The following is a 23,299-nucleotide window of genomic DNA, read 5'->3' as shown; positions in this document are numbered from 1 at the left end:
AATGCGGAGAACTAAACTGTAGATTGAAAAGATGAGAAACTGAGATAATTCAAGATTGACTCATTGCCAGGGCAGCACTGGGTTGGAAAGGCTGTCCCTACAGTTGTTGGGAAACAAGCACTCAATTAAGGAAGAAGCAGAGATGAAGGTTAAAATGTAACACTATTTTATTTGCAAAAGAGGGTGAGTGTTACTGAACTCGCAAGCTGTTTCACCATGAAACTGGTGAAATGAGATATATGGCTCATGCACAGAGAAAAGGGATACATGGCTGCGAATGACATTCATCAGTGATGAGGGAGCATGTCAGTTTCAACTGCCGTATCTTCTATTTCCAAGTGCCTCTCTTTGTTTATCCTTCAGATACAATCTATAAAGCAACTGCTCATCTCTTTGGTCCCGGGCAGCACATAGGAATACAGGAGTCAGTCCTGAAATTTAGTTTGTCATTTGCCTTCTCAAAAAGAGATGTGATTTATGTTTATGGTAAAATATTTGAAATGTCGTTTAAGAGGAAACAAATGGCACTCAGGTTTCAGTGAAAGAAAGTGGGGGGGGGGAGGAGAATAAGAGAGGAAACGCGGAACTTTTGAAAAACGCATCTTTGTCTTCTCACACTCAAAGTCACATATTTTTAATTCTAATTGTAAAAATTATCTGTCTCTCGGCATGTCTTGCCCAGTCTCTTTTCCTTCAAGGAGATTCATCAACTATGTTAATGATGACACCGGATTTTAATATATACATTAAACATTTAAGTTATAATACGTTAACATGACATAAGATGTGAATAATAACAATGTTTTATATATGAAGCAAAAACATATTTTATGTTGGGAATGGGCTAGAATACTTGGCAAGTGACTTATATCCATAACAATTTCATTTAAATATTGCTTTTGCATCCCATCTATCTTAGATGCAATTTTATAGTCCCTTTTTAAAAATTCATTTCGGCATGACCTCTTTGAGGCTGCAGCTTAGTGCCTCTAGCCTACATATTCAATTGCACTTGTACTTGTTCCTGTTCAATTACATTTCAAAGTGCAGGAGCCAGTAAGTGCCCAGACATGAACTGCATTTACTATTCTGGGACTCTTCACAAATTATAACTTGCATTTGGTTATGCACAGAAATGCAGGCAAAAAGCCGAAAGGGAACCCATCACTTCATTCAAAATATGGCCTGTCCGATTTGACTTAGAGCTTGCACAGTTTGGAAATATACCTCCGCAAGCTGCATTATTCTGGAAATCTGTCTGGGTGAGTGAGTGTGGATTTTGAATAAATGTAGACTAGGATACAGCAAATGAATGCTTTCTTGAATGGCTGAGTCCCTGCATAGCTTAAGTATGCACCTCCGCCTCCTCTGCCAAATCTGTGCCTTGAAGCCAGCTCCGTTCTTTAAGATCCGCTCATCGTGGCTTGGATCGAGTTCCTGTGGTCTCCCACTGGAGGAAGTGGAGGCAGGAAGGGGGAGCTGAGTTGGTTTTGAACAATCCCTTCTTCCAGCTGCAGCCCTCTGGAAATTTGCTCTGGGTGGTTGTGGCACCTTCTGGAGCAGCACGGGAGAGGTGGTGCAAATGGACCGAAGGAGAAATGGACAAAAATGGCCTCCTTCATACCTTCAAGCAGAGGTTTCCACTGAATAATAATAATAATAATAATAATAATAATAATAATAATAATAATTGGTTTCCCCAGCCACTCTGGGCGGCTTCCACAAAGACCACAAAAGATGTCACACATTAAAAACTTCCCTGAACAGGGCTGCCTTCAGATGTCTTCTGAATGTCAGGAAGTTATTTATCTCTTTGACATCTGATGGGAGGGCGTTCCACAGGGCGGGCGCCACTACCGAGAAGGCCCTCTGCCTGGTTCCCTGTAGCTTTGCTTCTTGTAATGAGGGAACAGCCAGAAGGCCCTCGGCGCTGGACCTCAGCTTCTGGGTAGAACGATGGGGGTGGAGATGCTCCTTCAGGTATACTGGGCCAAGGCCATTTAGGGCTTTAAAGGTCAACACCAACACTTTGAATTGTGCTCGGAAACATACTGGGAGCAGGTGTAGGGAGCCAACTGCAATGTATTGCAGTTCCCTGCACGAATGGACAGAACTTTCTGTTAGTGGTAGGCCTGTGTAGAACCCAACCCATGGCCTTGATCCGTGTGAACCATAAGTTAATTCTGAAGTCTAGTAGACACATATCTTTCTACCCATGCTTTCCCTGACCCATAAGATTGGATCCTGTTTTTATAATAACTGCTTCACTGGCTTTTATGTTGTATCTCTGTCTTTAATGACACTGCATGGTTTTAATGTTGTGGCTTTGCATACCACTCAATAGACTTTCCAAATACTAGGTGGCTTAGAAATGCCTTATAAAGAAACGAACCAATAAAACGGCTCATGGTCTTTTATGGTTTAAAATTTAGCTGAAACAGAAACACTACTGGGAAAGAAGGTGCTAGGCATTATATGGTAGACTGGGAAGTTTTCTGTACTCCCACTCAGCCAACCTTGGTTTGGGATTGGCTCAATATATAAAGGGTTGATTTCCTATTCACTGTGGTAGAATTAGGAACCTTAGGTCAAAAGATTGAATGTAGTCCTTCAGGTCTAATTATCTGGCCCTCAAGACTCTCCCTGGGTCAAACCATGCTCTTTGCCCCCGCTCTTTGCCCTCCATAAGTCCTCCTGAGTGGCTGGAATGCGTCTGTGAATTACGCATCTTGCTTGCTTAGATGAATGATGAAGAGATGTGTGTGTGTGTGTGTGTGAAAGCTGGCCCACCCATTAGGCAGGGAGAAGCAGCTGCCTCAGGTGCCAGAAGTGCAAGAGATGGTGCCCTGCCCACCCCACCACCTCTACCACCACTGGAACACCCTCCACTCTTGCTGAGTTTGATTGAGAGGGGGGCTTTCCCACACACAATGTTGCCACTCGTCTTCCCTGCCCCTAGGGCAGAGAAAACGAGCAGCAAGGCCTTGCAGAATGCTTCCTTCTTGCTGAGTTCACTGAGAGGGGCTGCATTCCAGCAGTGGCAAATGTGATGAGGGCAGGGGGTGGTACATTTCTGTTTCATCTCAGGTGGTGAAATGGGACAGGCCACCTTTGGTGTATGACTACATTCTAGTCACCTTTGGACTTTGTGTGACTGGAATGTAGCCTACTATACAATGATAAGTGTCACATCCTTTGTCCTGCCCACGTTGGCCTCTGGACCTACTCACCACTAACAAATATCTCCCAGAAGGTTCCCCGCAAGAGAATTCCATAGGCTGGAAAATTTCTCAGTCTCCAATCTAAGTGGTAGACATGGGTACAGCATGTTAAAACAGCAATCAGGTAAGGCACAAGGTTAAGACCCATTCTGCAAAAAAACTGAGACCAAACTTGCCGACCATTTGTTATTTGAATGGTATTTTTTTTAGATGTGAAACATATGCTAGGTAGATTAAATTTCATACCTGCCTTAAAAAGCTTTTATTCATTCAGTACAAAACCTTTTTGTTGTTGTTGTTGCTGCTGCTGCTGCTGCTGTAAACAGCTCTTCATACTCTGTTCTAGAGCAGGCTTGGGCAGAAGATGAACAAATAATAGATTACTTGTGTGTGTGACCAGGGGAACCAAAGACCTTTTCATCCTGAGAAGGAGGAGAAGGAGAAGGAGGTAGGTTTTGACAGGTTGTTTAGATCTTGCAGTTGGAGCAGGCAGCATAACCAATTCTGAGTCTTGTGGGCCTTCAAAGAAATCTAAAATAGTGGTGCCAATATCAAAGATTGAGTTGTCAGCTTGAATATCATTCATTATCATTTCTGTTTATATCAAACGCCTTTGGCTAAAGACAGATGTTAGTTGAAAGTAGAATGTGAGGTGCATTGTTGTCCATAGTGAATACACCCATCACTCTTGATCTCTTTTATTTATGCTTTGTGAAGTACACAAGATGGGGGGGGAGGGGGAAGAATAGGCATCCTATATATTAAATATGAAGATGTTGCCCATACTCTTGGTCCGTGGTCTCAGGCAGAGATCTCTTCCAGCCTTGTTGTCTTGGTTTCTTTAGCAGAAATGCTGCAGAATCTGGGATGTACTTTCTGCCAAGGTGCCAGGGGGCACCTCCAATATACAGCCACATAGTTGGAGGGCTCTTTGCCCTGCATTCTACCAGTGCAATGCTATTAATCATTAAAACACATCTTCCTGATATCGCAGCACATGCAATTGCTCATAAAATTAAAAAAACAGGTGACTTTGCGCTGTAAAGGGTAATGTTAGTTAATCTGAGCATGAACAGTGAGATTTTTCAGAGATTTTTGCCTATTTTGGCTGGCATTCATTGTTTAAAATGCAATGTTTGGAGGAAGTGTCCCATAATGCAAGGAAAATAGCACACCAGGAAGATAATGGAGATCAGGAGAAGGTTGGCGTCTTCTCAAGACTTCAGGCAAATTCATGGAGCCAAAGGAAGTCTCCAGAATGAAGATGCTGGAGGCAGTTAGTTGAATCCTTCATTAAATGGATGAATGGGAGGGGGGGGGGTCTTCCTAGGATGGTTTCAGGAAAGCAGTTTTCAGGTTGAAGTTCAACCCCCCCCCCACACAAACAGAAACCTATTTCTTTGTGAGAACACAGAGTGTAAAGAGTAATTTATTTCACTTTAGACAAGGAGGGTTCAACAACAACAACAGCAACAATTTATTTGTACCCTGTCCATTTGGCTGGGTTTCCCCAGCCACTCTGGGTGGCTTCCAACAAAGATTAAAAATACATTAAAATGTCACACATTAAAAACTTCCCTAAACAGGGCTGCCTTCTGATGTCTTCTAAATGTCATGTAGTTGTTTATCTATTTGACATCTGATGGGAGGGCGTTCCATAGGGCGGGTGCCGCTACTAAGAAGGCCCTCTGCCTGGTTCCCTGTAGCTTTGCTACTTGCAGTGAGGGAACTGCCAGAAGGCCCTCGGCGCTGGACCTCGGCAGAACGATGGGAGTGGAGATGCTCCTTCAGGTATACTGGGCTGAGACATTGCTGTCAAACTGCGGTCAGTTAGGTTGGCAAGCACATGGGATGGTGCCTTCTCGGTGGTGGCACTGTGGTTGCAGAATTCCTTTCTTATGGAACCATGAAAGGTTGAGTTCAGCACAGGCCTAGAACCATGCCTTGAAGACTCAATTTTTACAGTCCACCTTTTCTTGATACACTGTGCTACTGATTTCTGAGTCTTTGGTATGCGTAAACCATACATTTAAAGGGCATCACTTCCCTAAAATAATCATGGAAACCGTAGTTTACTCCTCACAGTGCTATGCATCATCCAAAATAGGAAAAGGGTGGGGTACAGATTGACATAAAATTTGCATGTCCTAATCTTGATTTTATACATGCAAATTTAGAAATAATTACTATAATTTAAATAGAAATACCATACACCTCACCATAGCAGGGGAGACAGTGATGCAAGGATCTGTGTGCTTGCTCAGTCTGGAGTCCAGGAGCTGTCAAAGGGCAGCTTCAAGGTCTCTTCTGTTCTCCCTTCTTTATCTTTAGATAGGACTTGGACAGAGGATGGTCATTGGACACCCCTTGAAACTGAGAATCACCTTCTATAATGTAAGCCCTATGGCCAACATGCAATTCCCTGCATGTAGGCTGGAATAGCACAGGGCAAGAAGAATTTCATCCCCCTGTAGGAAAAAGAAGGAAACATGTAGACAAGGGAATAATTCTCCCTTGCCTCCAGCTCTGCATTCTTCTGGTAGTTCTCCCAACCCTTCCCCAAGCCAGAGGAAGGAGACGGGAAGCCTCATTGTGCAAGCAGAAGTCATTGCACGTGCTTCAATTGATAAGGCTGCTTAGGTGAATACAGAAAATTCCAGTAGCTGAAGATTGACAAAACATTCTTATTTCGTTTTAATGTCTGCAGTAATATTTTTAGCCCAATAGCCATGCAAACAAAAGCAAATTACAAAGAAATCAAACTGGTCCATATGAAGTGCTTTATTATTATTATTATTAGTAGTAGTAGTAGTAGTTGCAGTACCATATTGAATGGTATTCAGCTGGGGTTTACTCAGAACAGACCCACTGAAATTAACAAATATGACTAAGGGCTCGCCCACACTTGTCTCTTGCCTAGAAAACATGAGTCCAAGTGTTTTTCCCCTTGTCCTGCTCCTTTCCCAGGGAAAACCCACTCTTTAGTACTAAATCAAAGTGAAACGCCAATCCAGAAAACCCCCCGAACTGCTGTTTGCTCTGATTGAGTACTAAAGAGCAGTTTTCCCCAGGGGAAAGCAGCGGGCCAAGAGGAAGTGTTCATGAGCCCTAAGTTAGGTTACTTAATTTCAATGGGCTTGGTTTACTCTGAGTCAAACTTAGTTGAATGCCCCGCTTTGACTCTTGAATGAGACAATGACTTTAGAAACCGTGGGGACTGAAATCCCCCCCCCACGTTTCACCTCCTCTCTTTTTGTGAATAATTTATGCGTCGGAATGGCTTCATCGCCGACTGTTCTCCTAGCCATTAAACTGAAATAGAACTTACAGAAAATGGGGCTCCAGAAGAGAAGGTCAGCCTATGGAAATACTGCTATTGCTTTTGCGCCATTATTAACACCTCCTGACACGCGGTGCTCAGAGAGGGGAAAAGCTAATCTGTAGACTAAAATGATATGGTGATCTAAGGATTGTTTCCAATGTGTGCGCAGGAGGTGAATATCATTACAAGAAAGTGGAAGTAAGAAAAGCGCATGGAAACGGGGAGAGAGAGTGACGGAAATAAGATCTTTAAGTTGACACGGGAACAAACTCTTCGCAGGCTGCTTGGGAGACCCACTGCCTGGAATCTACAGGGTGGCCTCGTAGTTCCAGTGTTCCAGGCAGGGTGCCGATCTATCTGCATTAGAAATCATCTGAAGAACAGCCAATCAGATTTGTCTTTCATTTTTTAAAATAAAAGAATGCACTTGGGTTAAGTGTTAAAGTGAAAAAATGTTTTCGTCCGAAGATATGTGTGCTGCAACATGTACAGTGTGTTAGCCATTATTGTCTATTTGAAGCACATTTATCTCTCAGAACATTTTATCATCTCACCCCTATGGTTTTCGGGCTGAATTGTTTCCGTGCTCGGCGGAGATGTTTTGAAGCAAGCAAATAAAATTAATCCCACTCTCGTGATTTCTAAGTTCATATGTCAAGATTTTCATTCCCCCAAGGTGAGTCAAGTTATTTCCCCCCAAAATTGATGGCTAACAACCTGAAAATAAAAGATGGCGGCAAATGGTTGACATGTCCACAAACGGTAATTTGAATCTGCCAGGATCATTATTATTTATTGTTACATTCTTATTCTCCAAAGACTGTAGAGCAATGTGCATGTAGATGTCCCATTTTACCCCCAAAACAATAGTTTCAGGTGGCTGAGAATGACAGTGACTGAGAATGACAGTGAAATCTGTGCCTAGAAGCTCTTGAGATACTTGAGACGTCCAAGTATGCAGGTGCAGGATTGCAACCTTACATGTATCTGTTTACTCAGATGCATGTCTCACTGAGTTCAGTGTGGCTTATTCTCAGGTAAATTTGTATAGGACTGTACCTTTCTGTACAATCTTACCCTTTCTACTTAGACATACAGTAAGTTCAGCAAGGTTTAGTCCAAGATAAATTTATATAGACTTGCAGCCTGAGTGAGTCATCCAAAGTCATTGATTTGAGTAGCAAGTTTCATGGTTCAGCATAGATTTGAACTGAGACACATAACTATGTTATGCTGACTCACAAAAAAAGAGCATATCGGTTTTGTTCAACGTACACAGTTCAAATATACCAATTAGCCCTTAACTCATGATATCATAATAATGCCGAACATTTGTGTCAGGAATGGGGAACCTATAGCCTTCTAGAAGTTGTTGGGCTTCCATTAGCCCCAGCCAACATGGCCAAAGATCAGGGATGATGGGAGGCGTATTATGAGAATACCAGGAGGCCCACAGGTTTCCCATCTCTGCTCTCTGTTATCTATATGCTCATTAAAGAAAAGAAAACTTTGGGTTGGAGGAACTACCATATTTCCTACTTTTTCTTAATAAGGAAATAGGAAATATATGGAAAGGGAGGAGGGATCTCCAGAGCAGAGCAGTGTTTGCATTAAGGCAGTGCTGCAGATACATTCACACTAGTTGCTAGTTCTCAGAAAATGTGTAGCCGACCTACTCACATATAGATGTATTCAGGATCTGTACAGTGGTACCTCGGGTTACAGACGCTTCAGGTTACAGACACTTCAGGTTACAGACTCCACTAACCCTGAAATAGTACCTCAAGTTAAGAATTTTGCTTCAGGATGAGAACAGAAATCGTGGCAGCGGCAGTGGGAGGCCCCATTAGCTAAAGTGGTACCTCAGGTTGAGAACGGTTTCGGGTTAAGAACGGACCTCCAGAACAAATTAAGTTCTCAACCCGAGGTACCACTGTAGTTTTGTTCATTCATTTGTGCTTGATCTTCAGGTACATGAACCATTCATCACAAAGCAGTTTTCTACTTCGCAGCCATAAAGCGGGGGGCCGGGGGGATGGACTGATTTCAGGAGCTGCTGGGGTTTGAAGAACCTTCATATCTGTCTGTAGGGGCTCCACTTGTTGAGGTGAGGAAGGGTGAAATTGACACGTTGCTACCAGGTGGTGAGATGAAGAGTGAAACTGACGCATTGTTATGGAAATAACCAGTCACAAATTGTGTGGCTGTCACACACTGGGCTGTACCCAGTGCTAGCCCTACTCAAAGTAGACCCACTGATGTTAATGGCTATGGCTAACTTAGGTTCATTTATGTCAGTGAGTCTCTTCTGAGAAGAAGTAGCACTGAATACATTTCACTGTCTCTGAACGAAGGCTGCAATCCTACACCTACTTACATGGTAATAAAGCCCACTGAACCCAGTTCTGGACAGACTTCTATAGGATTGCACTAACTTTCTTTTCTGTTATTGGTTTTAAATGAAACCTTTTCTTCTGAAGATCCTCCTGCATAATAATAATGATTACAATTTTCTGAATGCTGTTCCTTCTGTAGCCACAAGGACACCACCCACACAGAAGAGGAACATGGGGAGTTGAAGGGGGGCAGGGTTTACATGGGGGGGGGCTTTAGAAAAAAGCCTAAACTGGATTGCTCAAAAACAACAACAACCATACAACAACAAAAAACAACACGCATACCTAAGAGGGCACAAAATATTGTTGGTCCCACTAGTAAAGAGTATATTTGTTAAAGCAACTACCTTAAGTCATAACAGCAAGGAATAAAAGGATTATGAGATAACCTGACAGCTTTCTAGTTCTGATTTAGACGTCAAATAAAACTTCTGAGCCAAGATAAATGAGATGCACTTAAAGGCAAAAGGTATGGGCCAGTGAAATACCACTTCAATAAAATATTCCTGCATCATTGGCTAACATGTTGGTCTCTGCTGTGTTTTTCGTGTGTTGCAGGGCTGAAGAACCTTACTCAGCCTGAGGACCACATTTCCAAGAGCCAATTGCTAGTGGTGGGTGGGGCTATTCTACTACTCTAGATTAGGCTTGTTTCTACATACATTCATATGTCCCTCTCTAAGCTCCATCTAGGCAACCCAATCCCTCCAATCTAGGGACTCAGCTATACAGCTGCAAATAAAAAGTTTTAAGTGTGTTGTAAAGGGCAATATACAAATGTGACACTAGATGGCAACAGTGAACTATGACAAATTCAGTGTATTTTTCAAAACGTTTTTTTAAAAAGCATTTTCACATCATTTTTTTAATGTGTGTGTAGGACAAATGGTCTGTGTTAAAGGATACACTTCAGCCAGGCAAAAGCACTCGAGGTAGGATCTGTGAGGGGTGTTTTTGTGAAAGCCTGGAATGTGCTCTTGAACTCTGATAATTCATCTTGCTTGCTTGGAAATAACTTTTTTTTTTAAGTGAGGTGCCAGCAATCATATATTGATGAAATTGCAGAACAGAAAATGGTGGCCATGGATAGCAAAAAAGAGCTGCCCCAGCCCAAAGGACCTGGCTTCACCCTATCTGAATGTTTCCCTCCAAAATTATGATTCCTTCCTTCCTTCTTTACTTTTTTCCTTCTTCCTGATAACAATGGTGTCTACTATTATTAATAATAATAGTTATTATTATTATTATTAGTAGTAGTAGTAGTAGTAATAATAATAACTATTATTAATAACAGTAGTAATAATAATGAGGGAGTGGCTGTTATAGCTTCTCTGAGCCTGTGCTTCAGCATGGATTGGTTCCCCATCCCAGCATAATCAAAGTTCTCTTATTCTGCATTAAGATACTTGCACGGAAAATAAATGGGTCATACACTTCACCCATATGCACAACTTTGCCTGAATATAAATGGAAGGATCTGATCTGACTGTCCATGCCAATTTGTTCCCTTCCTCCATTCACCTAAATGAGAAACCTGGTGTTCCTGGCGGATACATTAGAGGTCTTGCTTGTAGAGCTGATTTCATGACCTGTGGTGCATGCTTTTTTGATGAATTAATGTTTTACTCATAATTAGGAATTTTCTCTGGGAAACTAATTGTGCACTGGTACTTCTGAATCAATTTATCATTTCCCCCCCTCCAAAAAAGGGTAAGATGAATGACTTATAAATGAATGATTTAGTAATGCTCATAAGGGACTAAAAACCTGTAGGTCCCCTTGATTTTGCGGTATCCCAAGGACAGTATTTTTAACCTCTCTGATCACTGTTGACTTTATTGAGCTCCATTTCTAAGATACAGCATAATCAAGGTTCGGTTTTGATAATGAGTTTCATTTAATGGGTCTACAGGAAAGCTAAATGACAGCAAACACACACACGAGAGAGAGAGAGAGAGAGAGAGAGAGAGAGAGAGAGAGGATCTTTTGGAGCCTTTATCCAGTTACTGTAAATCATGCCATTCAGGCAAGCTGGGGTGATGTTAACTGCCAAATTTCATTTAAGATGTACCTTTATTTGCTCTGACAAGCCACTCAAAATCCTTCCAGATTTCCATAAATGAACTCCAGAAAAACATTAAATTAGAACCGTTTGTGGCAGGTCCTCATTACATCCTGAAGAGTATACAAATTAAACTATTTTTATTAGGAAATTGGAAAGAAGGAAATGTTAATAAAAGCAATGGTTTAAAGGCACTGAAATATTTACTTTTTATTTGAGAGAACCCATTAGTGATTTTGGGTCCCATGCCACATTTTTAATCCATTCCCTGAACCTATCATCCAATAGAAAAAGAAAGGTTCATATTAAAGCAACATTCATGCCCCACCCTCCATTCAGATAGCACTTGATTCCATTTCTTGATGTTTCCACACCTAATAATTTCTGATAAAAGCCACTTCTGGAAATTTAGCAGAATCTTGTAGAAGTTTAGTGCTTCTTTCTGTGTTAATTGCTTCCAGGGGGGAAAGAAAAAATCTCCTTGCCACTCTGTTGACTCAGAAAATCATGGGACTTTTTGCACAGGAAGGTTTCTGCTGTTTTCATGGATCCTGCCATATATGACAAAATTTGGGGCGGTATTCCAGCATACAGTTCTTCCCTGCCATTTTCATGGGCGAGGGATCAGAAACACATTTGCGCAGAAAGCGTGTTGGTGTGCCTGATGACAGCTGCTGTTGTGTCACACCACACCCACTGAGGTGACTGAGGGGATTGTGAGGTGGCAGCCTGTGGTTCAAGAAGCCACAACAGAAACCAGGACAGAAGCTAGCATTGTAAGCAGGAGAACTAACACAATAATCCCCACATCTGAATGCACACTCCCCTTCAGTGTCGGAGGAAGCCTCTTGGGCACCTGGGGCGGTGCACCAAGGGGCAGGGCTGCCTGTCCATAGGGATGGCGCATCTCTATGGACACCACATGCCCCATCCCGTCCACTGTCTGCCTGCTGCCTCCCCCCCCCCCCAGCTATAAGGCAGCTGAGGCCCCACAGTGTGCCCCGTCCCTATGGGCACTGCGCGTCCCGTCCCTATGGGTGTCCCTATCAGTGTGGTGGCAATACGCCCAGGGGGGATTTTGTCACACACAAACCGGGATGATGATGATGAAGAAGAAGAGGAGGAGGAGGAGGAGGAGATGGAGGAATTTGGATTTGATATCCCGCTTTATCACTACCTGAAGGAGTCTCAAAGCGGCTAACATTCTCCTTTCCCTTCCTCCACCACAATAAACACTCTGTGAGGTGAGTGGGGCTGAGAGACTTCAGAGAAGTGTGACTAGCCAAAGGTCACCCAGCAGCTGCATGTGGAAGAGCGGAAACACGAACCCGGTTCCCCGGATTACGAGTCTACCACTCTTAACTACTACACCACACTGGACCGCCCCAACCACACCTCCCTTTCTCCGCCACTAACACCCCTCTCTCTGTTTGCATCTGAATTGCATTGACCTCCCTGCCACCTCACCCTTCCCTGCCCTCTCTCCTGGCCAGCAGCAGCAACCCACTGCTGAGAAGCTAGCGTAGCATCCACCCCACCTGGTGAAGTCATTTCTGGTGAGGACCAGCTCTTACTCAAAGAGGTAATGTCGTCCAGCGAAGGTCCACTCACTCCACCCCCGCCAAATAGATACACCCAAAGAGCCTCTGAGCAGAGGGGCAAAACTGTGCCTTCAGCACAGTAGATTCCAGTTTCAGAGCTGTTGACTTTGGGAAACCAGTGTACTGACTGCATTACAGCCACACCCATCTAAACAGGTTTGGACCTTGACATCCGGCATGATAACCAATGCTTACAGTCTTGCATTTGGATTACGTGTGCAAAAAAATATAACGGGCACGATGCACACCAGGAACGCCGACAGTGGAAGTCTTGTTTAAGGACTTCTGCTTGAGCAACAAGGCTTTCCCCCCATCCTCTCTATGATTTCCTTACACAAGTCAATGGACAGAGACCTCCATTGTATCTCCAAATTTCCATGGCAGGGTCAGAAGGCTAACTCCTACCAATGACCCTCAGGGTATTAGAGTGTTTACTGTAGGTGACATTTCCCCTATCCCAGTCTTTCCTGGCTATTTTGCCATGATCTCTTTCCCTATGCAGGTCAATAGTGTGATCTCTTTCAGGGGACAAGATTTGACACCCCCTAACTTTGAGTAGATACCTGTATAAATATAGGTTTGATGGTGATGGTTTTGCGCCCCTTTGGCTCAACGCCCTGTGCAGAAGAACCACTGCACTGATCTAAACTGGCACTGTCTCTTTTTCTGAAGGAGTATATGCAGTATTCCCAGAAACCCATGAGGGGATAATCCCACCTGCCAATGACCCTTAGGGTAACAGAATCATTGCTTGGAGGGTGACATTTCTTCCAGCCCACTCCTTTTCCCCACCCCATGATTTCTTTGTACATCCCCTAAAATGGTAGAGTCTGGCCTCACAGGAGAACCATTGCAGCTATCAAATTCTGTCAGAAAACGAAAAAGATATAGAATTTTCCTTTGTTTAAAATGGATCAAAATGTAAAGGTGCCCTGCATTGATACCCCTGAATGTTCCCTCTTCATAGGGAACTCTAGGAAATGTAATTCTGGGAGGAGAATACAGTCCTCCTTAACAACTCAACCAAAAGAAGTTCCCAGAATATATATATATACGGAAGCAATATATATATATATATATATATATATATATATATATATATATATATATATATATATTGGGGGGGGGAGCCAAAACTGTTTAAAGTGGTACATAGCACTTTGAATGTATGGTGTGACCTCAGAATAAGGCGTATTCTGATTTGGGATGAGACTCAGTCTGACTCAGAATATGTTCATTTGATTTTTGCATTGATTGTTCTGGGCCAGGGGTCGCCAAACTGGCGCCTTCCAGATGTTTTGGACTATCATGCACATCTGCCCAAGCTAGTAGAGCTGTGCTGATTGGGGATGATGGGCTTTGTGTTCCAAAACATCTGGCAGGGGGCAAGAGGTTGGCAAAGGATGTTCTGAACTGTGTCCATCTCGACACTACCAACTACAGTGAGTTCCCTGAATGAATCTCAGTTTGTTCATGTTTCACAGCTTTCACGTTTCACAGCTTTCTTACACATGTGGCATGTGAACAACAATAGGTTCTCCAGATTAAAAAAAATACACCAATCCCTTTGCACTGGGGCTCCCAGTTAGTCTTACCTAAGATCCACTGAGTTTATAAATCTGGGAACCATGTTCATGTTGAGGCATGTAATGAAGAGATATAAGACAAAATGACACTTCAAACAGAGCAAGATGAATCCAATGGCAACTATGAGTGTTCCGTGTGGCTTTAAATATGGAAATCTCTAGTCAGACCTTACTGTATTGGCATTCTCAGAATGTGGTTGGTGCATATTCGTGTTGGCGTGTCGATATCCATTTGGACCAGGCCTTTGCAGAAGTCACTTGTGCTACCCACACAGACAGGGCTTTAGGATTGCTCAGGCTGGGCCCTTCTGTGCAAAATTGGGAATGCCCATATGGAGGTCACGTTGCATAAATGTGGCTCTTTTATGTCAGGCGAAGGCCCAGGGCAATTACAGATTGCTCAAAAAAATTGCATTTATGGCATACAACATTACTCAATTCTCATGTGACTTGGTTTGAAGAGGGAAAATGAAAAGTGGTATTTATCAGCTTGATAATAAATTTCTCTCTCTCTCTTCCTCCCTTTATTCCTTTGTAAGCCCGGTGGATATTCTGGGGTGAGCAGAATGCACAAAAAAGATGGTATTTTCTTTAAATGGTTTGGTTAATGGTTTCCTACCCTCTTAGACGGCCATGTGCTCTGATTGCTCTCAGTTTGGGCTGCGTTCCTCTTCTCCTTGTTCTGCAAAGCAGATTGGTTACATTAAATGCTTATGTTAATGTTCCATCAATTAGCTTTTTCTTTCTTTACTTTTTGTTTTTCATTGTTTTGCTTTGGCTTTGTTTTTACTCCCTGTATAATTAAAATGTTTAACGTTGTTCCTTCCTGTGGTCAGGACACATTCACTTAAAGCTATTTTATTCTAAATCAAGACAGAGGGCAAATGGAAGCAATTAGAATTAAGGGCTAGTTTATCCTCCCGCTGCCCCCCCTCCTTCCACCCCATAATGCGGTGATGTCTCTTCTGTAAATTACACTATCATTGCTGCTTCATCCTCCAGATCCCCTTATATGAGATTATATATATATTCACTCACAAGAACGCTAGCCAATGCAACATCATCTGCAATGGGAGTGAGGGGCCCGTAGACAGAAATCTCTGCTTCTCGACACAACAATTCATTTGCAATGTCCATTCCAGTTTAACCAGATTGAGTTGGTGATATAACTAATTCCAGAAGAGCTTGTCATTGCGGGGGACGAGGGCAATGTAGCAATGCTTCAGTAGGTGGCGCTTCAACACAGCTCACCTGGTACACTGGCTCAGCTTGTACACAAACATCTTGGAAGAATACTCTCGCATTGTTTCTAAGCCTCCTTCAAGCGAGAACATACTGCCAGATCGTGAGCTCTGGTCTCTAAACCGACAAAATGTTGGGACACTGCTCCTTGCAACTCAAGGAACTTCTCCATCTCTTGGTTTCACTTTGTTATCATTGTATAACTATTATTTTTGGAGGAGAAGGAGAATAAGAAGAATCAGACTCTGCATTGCTGATGTGCGTTTGTTTGTTTGTTTGTTTGTTTGTTTATAAAAATATTATTTTTCCAATGGGACATTTGAGACTGGAACTAGATTTGACAGGAGATAGAAAAGAGCAGACCGAGATGAGATATGATAGCCATCTTCAAATATCTCAAGGGCTATCACATGGAAGATGGAGCAAGCTTGGTTTCTCCTGCTCTGCAGGGTAGGACTCAGACCAATGGTTTCAAGTTACAAGAAAGGAGATTCCAACAAAACCTTACGAAGAACTTTCTGACATTAAGAGCTGTTTGACAGTGGAATGGTCTCCCTCAGGAGGTTTTTAAGCAGAGGTTGAATGGCCATCTGTCATGGATGCTTTAGCTGAGATCCCTTCATTGCAGGGGGCGGACTGGATGACCCTTGGGGTCCCTTCCAATTCTAAAATTCTATGGTTCTACAGTGGTATCTCAGGTTGCAGATGCTTCAGGTTACAGATGCTTCAGGTTACAGACTCCGCTAACCCAGAAATAGTACCTCAGGTTTAGAACTTTGCTTCAGGATGAGAACAGAAATCGTGCTCCGGCGGCAGCGGGAGGCCCCATTAGCTAAAGTGGTACCTCAGGTTAAGAACAGTTTCAGGTTAAGAACGGACCTCCAGAACGAATTAAGTTCTTAACCCAAGGTACCACTGTTTATATGGATGCTGCCTAAAATAGTCACCCTGCACCTCTGCTTCCTATCTTTTCTGGGAACATACTACAATACGTGTGTTGTGAGTTTTAAAAAATGTTTTACATTCAACCCCCCCTGCCCCTTTCTTCCATCATGGAACCCATGGCAAGGTACATTTGATTCCCAGGAGTCTCCCACAAAGGCACTGACCAGACCTGCTTCACTTGCGCCTTCAGGAGATAACTTGGGACCAGCACTGTGTCATGGTGTCCCGTCAACCCATGCAACTGCAGGCCCTGAAATAAAGAGGGGAGAGCAAACTCTGAGTGTGGAGACGCCATGTCAAATGCCTCGTGGTACTAGGCAATAGTGTCGAAGGAAGGAAAAGAAAGGGGAGAGGGAGATCTCAGTGGTAGACTGCCTACTTGACATGCAGAAGATCTCCAGTATCTCCAGCTGAAAGGATCCCAGACTCTCCACATGGGACCAAAGAGAGCCTGGCGGGGCCCATTGTAGCTGCAGGAAGGCCCGGCGGGGCACACTGCAGGCTGCAGAATATTGAGGGGGCCTGTCTTGAAAATTGGGGGCGGCTTGGACCACCCCCGATGGCGTTGTGACGTTAACATATGAAAGTGCTGGAGGTGAAATAGTTAAACAGGTTACCCAATCAGGACCCAAGGGGTGGAGTCAGAGGGACTATAAAACCAGCTCTGGGAGAGGCAAAGGGAGGAGTTTGTTGGTAGGTTGGTTGGAATGGGAGTGAATTGGGATAGAGATTGTGGGTAGGTTGAGTTAGTGTAGCGAAATAAGCTGAGTCAGGAATAGTTAGGGGCTAGGAAGACAAGTAAATATCTGAGAGGTGGTTTAGTGAGTGAGAACAAGTAGCGGAAGTTATAGGTCTGGATAGGCACCCCATGATTGTAATTGACCGATAGCATTTATGAAACCACACACTTGTTAAACTGCAATAAATAAACAAAAGTTTATGTTCCAATTTAACCCTGACTGGACTCAGCATTGTACCAGGTAGGGCCTGGGTGGTGGCAGCGAGAAATAAATTGGTGGCACAGGGATCAATAGATGGTGAAACGTCCGGTGACCCTGTGTGATCGCCACAGGTGTTCCTGGCTGCAATCCTATACCCACTTTCCTGGAAGGGATCCCTATTGAACACAATAGGACTTTGCACCGGCAAGTGTGATGTGCAACAATGATGATCAGCAGAGAACTTTGTGGCTGAAGTTCCAGGAGTGGAAGTTAATGGCACTGAAAGGGAAGTGAAACTACTCGTCTCTCTTCCTCTTTCCTTTTGCTGCGGGCGTCAGCTTCATAATACTGGCAAGGAGAAACATTCCCAATGGTTGCCATTTCCCCCGGAGACAGGGCTATATAGTGAAAATGGCAGTCACCATTTTCATTCGCCAAAAATTCTCTGGGACCAATGCTATGTCAGCAGTGTATTCCCAGATGCATCTGGGAAGGAAATGATTACAGAGAGAATTCACCTTCAACTTCATTTTACCCTCATTTTATCTGCTACCTCTCACTGATGGCAGGGGGCCATTTTGGCTCAGTCTGAACTTTAATTAGGAAAAAGGCCTGTTGGGGGGAAAGGAACACACATTCCTTACATTATCAGGTGAGGATATAGGGTTGTATATAACATTAGTCATACTCAGAGTCGACTCACTGAAATTAATGGACCCAAGTGAGTCATGTCTAGGGTTGCCATATTTCAATTCTACCTTTGAGATCCCGGTAATATCCGGGGAAATCCAGGAGTAAGGCAGGCCTAGCCGTGTCCATTAATTTCAATGGTTCTGTTCTGTGTAGGACCAGCATGAGATACAACCCACAGTTATAGTGGGAGACGTGCTGGATCCTGGTATGTTTAGGGCATGGGTAGGCAAACTAAGGCCTAGGGGCCGGATCCAGCCCAATCGCCTTCTAAATCCGGCCCACGGACTGTCCAGGAATCAGCATGTTTTTACATGAGTAGAATGTGTCCTTTTATTTAAGATGCATCTCTGGGTTATTTGTGGGGCATAGGAATTCATTCATTTCCCCCCCAAAAATATAGTCCAGCCCACCACAAAAGGTTGCTGACCCCTGGTTTAAAGAGAGGCCTGCCTTCCTTAGAGTCTGATTCCCCATATCACTGGGTGATATGGGTGCTTGAATGCATTCTTGCCATTGCCACAATACCAACAACACAAAAGCAACAAACGATCCCTAAAGGCAGGCGGAGTCCAAATCTTTTTCTGGCTGCAAACTGGAAGAGTAGCTTGAACTATGTATACCTGGAAGGTTGGGGGGAAAGCCAGTGCAGACAGATTCCGGAGCAGTCATAATACGCTGCTTTGTATGCCCAGTAGCTCACCTCTGCTTTAGTTTGCAATAAGTGCAGCTTCTCAACAGTCTTCAAAATCAACGCTGCACATTAGAATAGTTAAGCCTGGAGGTTAGGAAGGCAGGATTGACAGCTGCTAGGTATGAATCAGAGAGAGCGGTGGGGTGGGGGTGGGGAGCCACAGTCTTTTCACAGCAGATGCTTTGTAATGAAGTATACAGTGGGAAGAATTTGAACAGTACTCATGAATACTCTCTTTGCAAAAGCAAAGGTTTTTGTTTTCTCTTTTTAAAAAAACAACAACAGCAACACCTTGCCATCTTGATTATTTGCTCTTATTTTTCATTCTGTCTTCTTGACGGAGCCATTACAGATTTTAAGCAAACATCAATCCAAAATCCAATTTTTAAAGATGTGCATTTCTCTATATAACTCACTTAAATGTTCTAATTAATTTTTTTCTTGGGGAAAAATTGTGTGTCTTCTTTGTGATGGCTTGTTCTCTTCATACCTTCTTTTTTTTTAAGTGTCCTTTCCCCCGTTTATGGGGTTGGGAGTAGGGGGGAGGCTGAACTCTTGGGTTTGCGCTTAGAATATATTGATATCTCTTGCTTCATTGATTTTTTATTAAAGTCCTGAGGTTTGAATTAATGATTGTCAACAGCAGCTTTTGGGGTTGTTCGTTATTGGTTGTAGCTTTAAATGATAGCTTTTACAGATGCCTTGTGTTTTTCTTTGCCCAGTGGTTTGCAGAACCCAAAGTATTTAAAAAAACACACACACACGAAAACCCCCATCTTCTCATAAAGGCTTAGCAGTTAGCGCTACTATATGCCAACATAAAAAAGGCAGTGTGAAGTCAAACTGCCTTTGCTACTGTTAACTGTGCCTGCATCTTGGCATCTGTCAATGAAAAGAACGTCCGATCCAGGCATCCCTGCTGAGGTGAGATATGGCTGCGTCCCCAACAGTGAGGCGTGCGAGAGCAGTGCCAAAAGCACAGCAACAGTCTGGTTCAGGTCTGTCTTAATGAAGGTCCAGCGTGGGGCTAAATGAGTTTCTTCTGCTGCTGGGTTAGGGGCTAATGACACAAGGTCTCCCTAGGCTCACCACTGCTGCTGGCGTTTCGCTCGTTCTTTTTTCTTTGGTCCGGGCATATGGCGGTAAGCTAACTGTGGTGCTTATGGGATTTCTGTTGTGTTTTGTTTTGGGTTCCCCCCCCCCCCACATTCTGGAACTTGTCTTCATTTTCAGCTTACGACATCAGGCCCACCGGTTGTCATTTTGCTTTCGTTCTTAAAATGTTTGTCTCTGTGTGTATTGGATGAATATGTTAACTTCAAGTTCTCCCAGTTTCTAATTTATGCCCAGTTCAGTTCTCCGCAATTCCACGGTGCTTTGTGATCTTTCACAAAAAGTACTCATTGCATTTGATCACGCTTCTTATAAAAATCAATTTCGTTTGGGTACCTATCTGGATGTTTTGTTGGCTTATGTCGATTCAAATGTTTAAATGTGGATGGGTGTATTGGTGGTGAATTGCATACACAGTGTGAGCTGATAGGTTTCTTTTCTTCTGTTACTCTTTCTTTGTAATAAAAATAAAATAAAATAATAATAATTGTCTGCGAAAATTCGCCAGAATTTTTGTACAAATTTCTCCTCATGTACACAAGGTTGTATGCAATGTTACTTCGTATACACATGTTTGCGAAGCAATTTCCCCTAATAGAATTCATTTTTCCATGTTATTTTCACTTATGCACACACACACATATCTATGTGCACAGTTCACTGTAGTATATGCATTTTGTTCACATTACTTGGCTGGAGATGTGCATTGCAAAATTTGGAGAAAAGTGAATTTCGAAGGATGACTGTGCTTCAGTTTGCATATTGTTTAGGAAAGAGTAAATGAGGTCAGTTCCTTTAAATGTGAACTAAATTTAAATTAACCCCCTCATCCCTAGTGTGTGTGCATTTGTGAACTGTAACTAAGCTTCCTGTGACTGTGTTGTTAACACAGCTCTTCCAGTTGAGGCATGGAGGCCAGGTTAATCAGTAAATGCAAACTTTTTAAAATACAAAAAACCCTGGCATCAAGTCAAACTACCTTTGCTACTGTTACATTGCCTTCTTGGCATCTGTCAATGAAGAGCTTGCTAAGCTATCCCTAGGGAATCACGAGACATGTCTACTTCTATCTCTCTGCATGCTAACATGGCGAGTTTAAGCCATTGATGCACAAAAGTGAGTGGTGTTTTTTTCCCGAGGGGAGGGCAATGCTAACCTGCTTGTCTATAACATGCACATAATCAATAACAGTACACTGTCCTTTCGAAAGCACAAAAAGTATCTTGCACACACAAGAATCCAGATTGTTGGTTAACCGTTGGATATGTGATTCAACCACAATGGAAGTCCTCCCAAGAAAATGCCATCCAGCTGGTCCAACTAGGCTAGGATTCCAGGCTAGGATCCATATTCCAAAGTTCTGTATATGTCCTTTTGCTTACAAACTGTGTTGCTTCAGGCTTCTCATTCCAACTACTGTGTCACATATACTGTATTTTTCTGTGTATAACGTGTCCTGGTGTATAAGATACCCCTTATTTTTGGGGACTCAAAATTAAGAAAATGGGGGGGGGGAGATTGCCCCCGTGTAAGACTACCCCCCTTTAACATTCTTTTTTAGTAAAAAACAACAACAGCCTAGTCTTATACACAGAAAAGTACGGTATGTGTACAACCAAACACTCTTTTGAGGATAAGGGAACCCTCTAGAGTGGCACAGAATATTGGGCTAGGCAGTGTAGCTGGAAGGGAAGGGTTGGGAGTACCACCTAAGTATACAAAAGTGCCTTAGGGTGCCATTCTCTACACACTTACTGAGATTAAGGGTGGATCTAAACACAGGGGGGAAAACGCTATAAATAATTTTAAAAATAGAATGTTTTAACAAAAGAAAAAATCTCTATGGAAAACCACATTTTGAAATTTCCTGCTCTCTGGTGTCATCTGGTGTTGCATGTCCATAGCGCATTCAAGTCACTGATGCTTTACTAATGTAGTAAGACTCTTTCAACTGAGTTTACATGGGTAAGCCCACACAGCTGGGCATGTCAAGGTGAGTCCTGAGCCCTGGCCACAGTCTTCTAGAAAGGCATTCTTGCTCACATATGAAACAACCCTGTGTTATTGGAGTTGCCTCTCTGTTTTGTCACATATCAGCAGATGTGATAATTCTACCATGTGATTAGAACTTCAGAAGTTGCCTTATATCGAGTCAAACCTTTGATCTATCTATCATGATTGGCACCCCATCCCCACCTGGAGTTGCCAGGGATAAAACCCAGGAGCAGATTTGGAGCAGATGTTCTACTACTGAGCTATGGCCTTCCCACACTTGAAGCCATTTTCATTCTTCCCACCCCCAAATAATTGTCTGGAACATGGGGCCTAGAGATGCATTGTACCAATGTAATTTTAGTAAAATGAAAATGAAAACCCTTGGTTTTTAGGATAAGTTATTTGCTTTGGCTCCTGCCAACCTAGCAGTTCGAAAGCATGGCAAAGTGCAAGTAGATAAATAGGCACCGCTCCAGCGGGAAGGTAAACAGCGTTTCTGTGCGCTGCTTTAGTTCACCAGAAGCAGCTTAGTCCTGCTGGCCACATGACCCAGAAGCTGTAGGGCGGCTCCCTCGGCCAATAAAGCGAGATGAGCGCTGCAACCTGAGAGTCGGCCACGACTGGACCTAATAGTGAGGGGTCCCTTTACCTTATTTGCTTTGGCAAGCTGATATAAAATACTCTCAGTTTCTAGTTTTATTTCAGAATAAAACTTCTGAATTCCTTTAACGTGTGATCAAATAATAGACTTCAAAAATTCGAAATAATAATAGTTCGAAAGGGATTCAGAGCTTCCTGGGCTCAACAGAATGATGCTGTCCATGTAGGACATGGCAACTGCTTCTGCATAAAGGGCTCCTCCAATAGAAACAATCTAATTTAGATCGTATCACCAAGACATTTATAAACAGAATCTCATGAAGCACTCGCTAATGCATGTGTTGGTTTAATCCAAAATGTGGTTTAATTTTAAAAGGCTAAATTGAACCGGCTTTCTTAAAAAACAAAAACAAATAAAAAACCTCGGGAACGGAGCCTGACTCTGTACTCTTGCTTTCTGCAGAGAGTGCAACATTAAAGGTGATAGCATCTTTTCAATCAAAGGCCTTGAATGCGATGCAAGATCAGATAGGTTCAGAAGCAGCTGGCAAAATAACGGTTTCATTCCATGGAATCAGGAGCATGGCTGTGGTCAAACATGACTGGGTGACCTTCTTCCAGTGAGCATGCCGTCCTCGTCACATAAAGGCTAATTATCCACTGCAATGTATTGATATGGGCAGTTGAAATACTTTATTATCACTTGTACAACTTGTATACAGGGAGATTATATATTAGTAACTATTGTATGTTTGATCGGTTTATTGCTGTTTTATCCTGAACAAGGTACATATATCAGGGTACACACTGAAGGGAGGGAACCAACTGCTCCTTTAGATCATCTTAGATACGGATTCAATAATAACCAGCTTTCTATTGGAGAGGAGGAAG

At 42.9% G+C, this 23,299-nt stretch overlaps 1 long non-coding RNA gene across 1 annotated transcript in view; it reads left to right on the top strand.

Moving 5' to 3' along the window:
• Positions 1-942: 942 nt before the first annotated feature.
• Positions 943-23,299, top strand: part of LOC309373868 — a 37,281-nt gene continuing 14,924 nt past the window's right edge. The window contains exons 1-2 of the long non-coding RNA XR_014170255.1: positions 943-1,262; positions 3,548-3,669. This is a non-coding gene — a long non-coding RNA (uncharacterized lncRNA). The remainder of the gene's footprint in view (positions 1,263-3,547; positions 3,670-23,299) is intronic.

Source organism: Podarcis melisellensis (assembly GCF_964234715.1).
Source record: "Podarcis melisellensis genome assembly, chromosome: 7".
Taxonomy (NCBI): Eukaryota; Metazoa; Chordata; class Lepidosauria; order Squamata; family Lacertidae; genus Podarcis; species Podarcis melisellensis.
Note: the sequence above shows the minus strand (reverse complement) of the source record. Positions and strands in the feature narration are given on the sequence as shown.